Consider the following 6,000-nt stretch of genomic DNA (forward strand, 5'->3'; position numbering starts at 1 on the left):
TATGAGGGAAGTGTGACAATGGTGAGGTGTGCGGTTGGAATGACAGATGGGCTCAAGGTGGAGGTCGGATTACATCAAGGATTGGCTCTGAGCCCTTTCTTGTTTGCAATGGTGATGGACAAGATCAGGCAGGAGTCTCCATGGACGATGATGTTCGCGGATGACATTGTGATCTGTAGCGAGAGTAGGGGGCAGGTTGAGGAGAGCCTGGAGAGGTGGAGGTATGCACTGGAGAGAAGAGGAATGAAAGTCAGTAGGAACAAGACAGAATACCTATGCGTGAATGAGAGGGAGGACAGTGGCATGGTCAGGATGCAAGGAGTGGAGGTGACAAAAGCATTTGAGTTTAAATACTAAGGGTCAACTGTCCAAAGTAACAGGGAGTGCAGTAGAGAGGTGAAGAAGAGAGTGCAGGCAGGGTGGAGAAGTGTGTCAGGAGTGATTTGCGACAGAAGGGTACCAGCAAGAGTTAAAGGGAAAGTTTACAAGATGGTTGTGAGACCAGCTATGTTATATGGTTTGGAGACAGTGGCACTGACGAAAAGACAGGAGGTGGAGCTGGGGTGGCAGAGTTGAAGATGCTAAGATTTTCACTGGGAGTAACGAAGAAGGACAGGATTAGTAACGATTATATTAGAGGGACCGCTCAGGTTGGACGGTTTGGAGACAAAGCAAGAGAGGCAAGATTGAGATGGCTTGGACATGTGCGGAGGAGAGATCCTGGTTATATTGGGAGAAGGATGCTGAATATGGAGCTGCCAGGGAAGAGGAGAAGAGGAAGGCCAAAGAGGAGGTTTATGGATGTGGTGAGGGAAGACATGCAGGTGGCTGGTGTGACAGAGGAAGACGCAGAAGACAGGAAGCAATGGAAACGTATGATCCGCTGTGGCGCCCCCTAACCGGAGCAGCCGAAAGTAGTAGTAGTGTTCCGATCATTCAACTGATTGTTTGACTAGATAAAGTCATTCAAATTGGTACTTATGGGTGCATACTCATTTTCATCCATCCATACATTACCCAAACCGCTTATCCTGCTCTCAGGGTCATAATGAATGAAGCCCTCATTGTGGTGGTTTGGCTGTTTTTTTGTGGGATGACCTCAACTCGTGAAGGACGACCTCAAAATTTACTTTTGGTTGCCCCATGTACAACAAAAATCTTCCTTAAAAGTAGCCTCTAGTATCCTCAACCAGTGGCTGTTCTCAGCGGCTGCTTCAACTTCTACAGCTTTATCAGTTGTTTTATTCCACTCTGTGAGCTTCACAGCCCTCAGCTGGCTTTCATATTCCTGCATTTTGCTCTACTTTTCTCTACAACGCCTTTTAAGTTTGTAGACTCATGTACTTCCACAAACATTAAGTTGTAAATGGATGTCAGACTTGAAAATATTCAGCTACTTTGGCTGTCTATATCAGCAGATTGGCTGCTTCAATGCTTATGGCCTTGGCAGTCAAGGCAATGGTTACTTTCTATCAGCATTTCACTCTACTTTTATTTCTTCATCCTCATTCATACTTTTTTTTAAAGTATTGACTTAGAAACTTCCTCATTCTTTCATCTCAAAACTTCATGCTTCATCCTTACTTTAAAATGTTCTGCTACTTCGGCTTATCTCACTGCTCTGACCAGCCGCCAAATCTGTTATAGCTTGAGCTGCAATTCTATTCCAGTCCAGCAGCTTTCCAAAAATTGTTGCACTATTTATTCTGATTCTAAACATCTTTTCAGCCGCTCTCTTCAGCAGCTGTACTTTTCTAGTTCAGCGTTGCCCTCTCACCCCACCTGGAGAAGCGCCTCTCTACCTCTGAGATAATGCAAACACTGTGACAACTCATTGTCATCGTCCAATCAATCAATCAAATCTTACTTTATTCAGACACAAAGGTAGGTCCATGTTAAAGACAACAACAAAGAAATACAACACAAGACAAGAAGACAAAAATATAGATAAAGACAGCAGTTCCCCAAGTCCACAATGATTAAAAGCTATACAGACATTTGTTCCAATGTTTCCAGAAACAAGAGGAGTACCTGGTGTCACTTTGTGTAGGCTCCATTAACAGCATTATAATTACATTCTTAGAATCAATTAATCGACACATAAATTTGTACATAACATTCCTCAACACAGCATGAAAAGTGGGAACACTACTAGTCACAAACACATGACTTGCACTTGTCCATCTTAGAAGCTTGAGCAAGATTCTAAATGTAACATATATGCGACATATCTAAGAATGTAACATATATGCGACATATCTAAGAATGTAACATATATGCGACATATCTAAGAATGTAACATATATGCGACATATCTAACAATGTAACATATATGCGACATATCTAACACCAGTCAAGGAAGTTAAGTATCATCCTGAACCTCTAACACCATCAGTAACTAACGCTGAGTTGAACCAGGACAGAAAATGTAGTCTCACAAATAAAATAAAATCAAGCCTACGCCTACTTCCACAAAATTAATACGTTATATATTGGGAAATGTTCCCACTTGCGTGCGTGCGTGCTGAATTGTTGGGGGTGTTCCCCCCCCCCCCCCCAAGTTTCGATGACTAGTTATCAAGGTTACGAAATCACAATATATAACAGTTTGGGCAAGACGGGAGTAGCCGTTTCGTAGCAGAGTCCAACGTGTACAGCTGGACAACAGACAGTCCCTGACCGTCGCTCTAGTCTGCACATTAAACACACTAAACGCTAACACAGATGAAGATAAACGACAGCATTGCACATACCACCACAAACTTATCAAGGCCAAGATCTAGCTAACGTTGGCTAACATTAGCTAGCTATAGCGTCATCCCATAAATAGCTTAGCCAAACAGGAGTCCAATAAGTATAAACACGCCATGTAAATACACTATATTTCAGCTTCTGCTACGACCTTAATTGTCTTTTTTTGTTCCCAATTTTACTCGTTATGCTATAATAACATGGGCAGAGTCGATAAGAAATTCACGTTGGCGCAAAAACCCCCCAAAAAACTTACTTTGGTCGATCGGCTAAGCAAGCAGCTAGTTCGTTGCTATAGCCCGCTAGGCCGGCTAGCCAGCTATCTCGTACCCAGCGCTGTGGCCAGAGCGAGGGGGGTGGGGGGGGCACTGTCGGGGGGGGGGGGGGTGACAGCTCCAGCTAGATACTCCTCCGCAAATCCTTGATGATCGTTATACAGACATTTAACCCAACGGAAAAACAAAAACGAAAAAACTCACTTCTATCAACAACGTAGCAAAGTGTGTGGCTCACTAGCTTGCTCCATATCTCCGGCCGACCGAACCCCCGTCACTCCGTGCGCGGAGCTGCCAAGCCTTCTATTCCGGCAGTCTCCCGAGTTTTAGTTGGGCAAACGCTGACTTGAGAAAAACGCTGTGAATCCCGAATAACGGAATAGCGTTCAAATGAACGAACTGTTCGAGCTGTTCTACGACAAGTATGACGCTACATGACAACTTGCCAACTGTGGCGTAGCGCTGCTGCTCTCGCAAGCCGTGGGCTGGACCGCTAACTACCTCGCATTGCGGTACATGGCGCGGCATCAGCGTACATGACGCACGGTGGGCAGCGGTGCATGTGGGAGCCCAGACGAGTCAAACCTCCAGCCTCCTCCTCTTTCTCCAGTTGAGACACGGACTTAAATTCACGGGAAATTCACCTGTAAAATACCCGAACCCCAGTTAAGTCCCAGAGGGTATTACCATCACACCACATTCACATATAAACGCCTTATTGTTGAACAAAAAAATGACCAAATCCATGCATATCCAATTAAACAAAATTTTTAATTCATGTGTTGAAATCTGATATGCTACTACTACTACTACTACTACTACTACTACTACTACCACTGCTACTACTACTATAGTACTTTTTTCTTATATTATTACTTTTTTATTTGTGCACTTTTCATTTAATGTAAAGTGTACTGCATTGCATTTTAACATATGAAATATGCTTTATATTGATTGATTGATTGATTGATTGATTAAATACTTAATGAAGTAAAATGTTGCGGGGAGCCTGAAAACGACTATTTCCAACAGTGGTTGGTGTGTGTTATTTCACATTGGCTCATTTGATTAAAAAAAATGCAGTCAATATACAGTTCCGTAATGAGAATTTGCTACTGCAAAATTAATAGATAAATATGCCCCCCCCAACAGCGAGATCACCCGGGTTGACACATGTCCACTTCTTTTGGACTGAAGAAATAAAATTGCTCCAGCAGTGTTGCAGTAGTCACAAAGAAAAGCTATTTCTCGGGTGAATCCAGCTGTTGGATTTCACCTTTTCCTTCTAAAGCTCTGTTGATGGAGACATGGCTGATGGAGCCAAGGCCTCAACTCCTTATGAGACCACCAGTGTACCCTGACAATACACATCGCTGCCCACAAAGGGTATTTATTTTGCAGGCGTTCACTTTCTGTTTGACCAAATCATCTGTCAGGGGCTGATAAGGAGATGGGACGTCATGTGATAATCTTTAGCATCCATCTGCAGCTTCTAAAAGAAAGAGGAAGCAAGACTTCAGTGGGGAAACAAGTTCAGGCCTGAACAACTACTTCCCCTATTGTGTCACATATACAGAATGATAGCAGTGAAAGACGACCCCAGCCAGAGAAGAAAGAAGACATTTGGAGGAGAATGCTTGGCTTGAGGGAAACAAGAGGGTAAGCAAGAGAATCAAACCCGATTGAGTAGTTATGGATAGAATCCTCTGTGCGTCTGCAGCAAGATACGGTTGGTCAAAGACAGGTTTGGATGTGACGCCTTCCTCCTTGAGCTTACAGAAAACAAAACCCCAAAGTTTGACTGCATTGTTTAAAGCATGACAAAACCCTAGATCCTGTATTTGTTTTTGTTTTTTTGAGCTGTGGATATGTCCACATGCCTTTAGCCTGATGAAACTCATCAGTGGTAGACATCATTTCAACACTGGCAAAGTTGGCTTCACAAAACCACCTCCAAAGAAAGAATACCCCCCCCAACCCGTACCCCCCCCCAAAGTTCTCCCATCTTGTTCTCAACCCTCCAAATCAACATAATTCAAAACTACTGACAAACTGAAACCCTCTTTTGCATGAACCTTTAAGTCAGTGTATTTGCCCAAGCCCATCTGCGGAAGCGTTGCCCTCTGTGACCTCGTGGTGGACGCTACACCAAGTCCCGAAATAGGAATGCTACGTGGATCAAACGTGTGAATTCCAATAAATACCAGTGTCTGATCAATATCAGAAATTTTCGTGTTTGGCTTGAATATAATTTTGATTTAGAAAATTTGGTTTGTGTGTGCAAACAATCGATGACTCTACATGTATATACCCATAGAGCCTTTTACCTGTTATTAACCTACAATCACATTGTAAGTTTGGCATAAAACCCAAGAGGCATTAAAAATACAATCACCTCTTAATTAAGGTGGCCAGAATAACCTGGCCACACTGACAGCAAACTGTCAGTCAAATCAGAACAGAGAAGGAGGAAACTTCAATAATCTTTCCGGAAAAAAAAGGGCCACTACAGACACACAAAGATAGCCATGTAGATAACCAAATATAATGATACACCAGTCACACTAACACATTAACATTATGAGAAGCAACAAAAGCTATGAACAAAATAAAGTTGCATGAACTTCGTAAAGAAATGATGCAAAACACAAACCCACCATTTCCACTTTCAGGTAGCGTGAATTGCCAGCTGTTCCCAATAGGGGAGGACAAATATACAGAGCTGTGTAAATACGCCTGTCGCTATCTATAAGTGGAGGAGGAGGTATAAATGCAAATATGGATGTGAATAAATTTTTCCCTTGCAAATGTACATCGTAGTTATTTATATTTTCAGGGTTGAAAGGAGATATATACAGATATGAACTGCTGATATCCCTGCACAAATAGGTTTAAGAAGTAATGACTGCAAAGCACTAGGAGTGTGTGGGTACATATGGAGATGGTATCTGCAATGTATCACCATACACATCTA

The 6,000-nt window shown here is 42.7% G+C and overlaps 1 protein-coding gene across 2 annotated transcripts in view; it reads right to left on the bottom strand.

The window, feature by feature from the left end:
* Nucleotides 1-3,511, bottom strand: part of jak2b (Janus kinase 2b) — a 70,342-nt gene extending 66,831 nt beyond the window's left edge. The window contains exon 1 of one of the 2 annotated variants that reach the window (XM_056295473.1): nucleotides 3,231-3,511. The gene's annotated coding sequence lies outside the window, so the exon portion shown is untranslated. Of the gene's footprint in view, nucleotides 1-3,007; nucleotides 3,081-3,230 lie in introns of those variants that run through there. The other variant, XM_056295550.1, reaches the window with a different exon arrangement.
* Nucleotides 3,512-6,000: the final 2,489 nt, after the last annotated feature.

This window comes from Lampris incognitus, chromosome 1, assembly GCF_029633865.1.
Source record: "Lampris incognitus isolate fLamInc1 chromosome 1, fLamInc1.hap2, whole genome shotgun sequence".
NCBI lineage: Eukaryota > Metazoa > Chordata > Actinopteri > Lampriformes > Lampridae > Lampris > Lampris incognitus.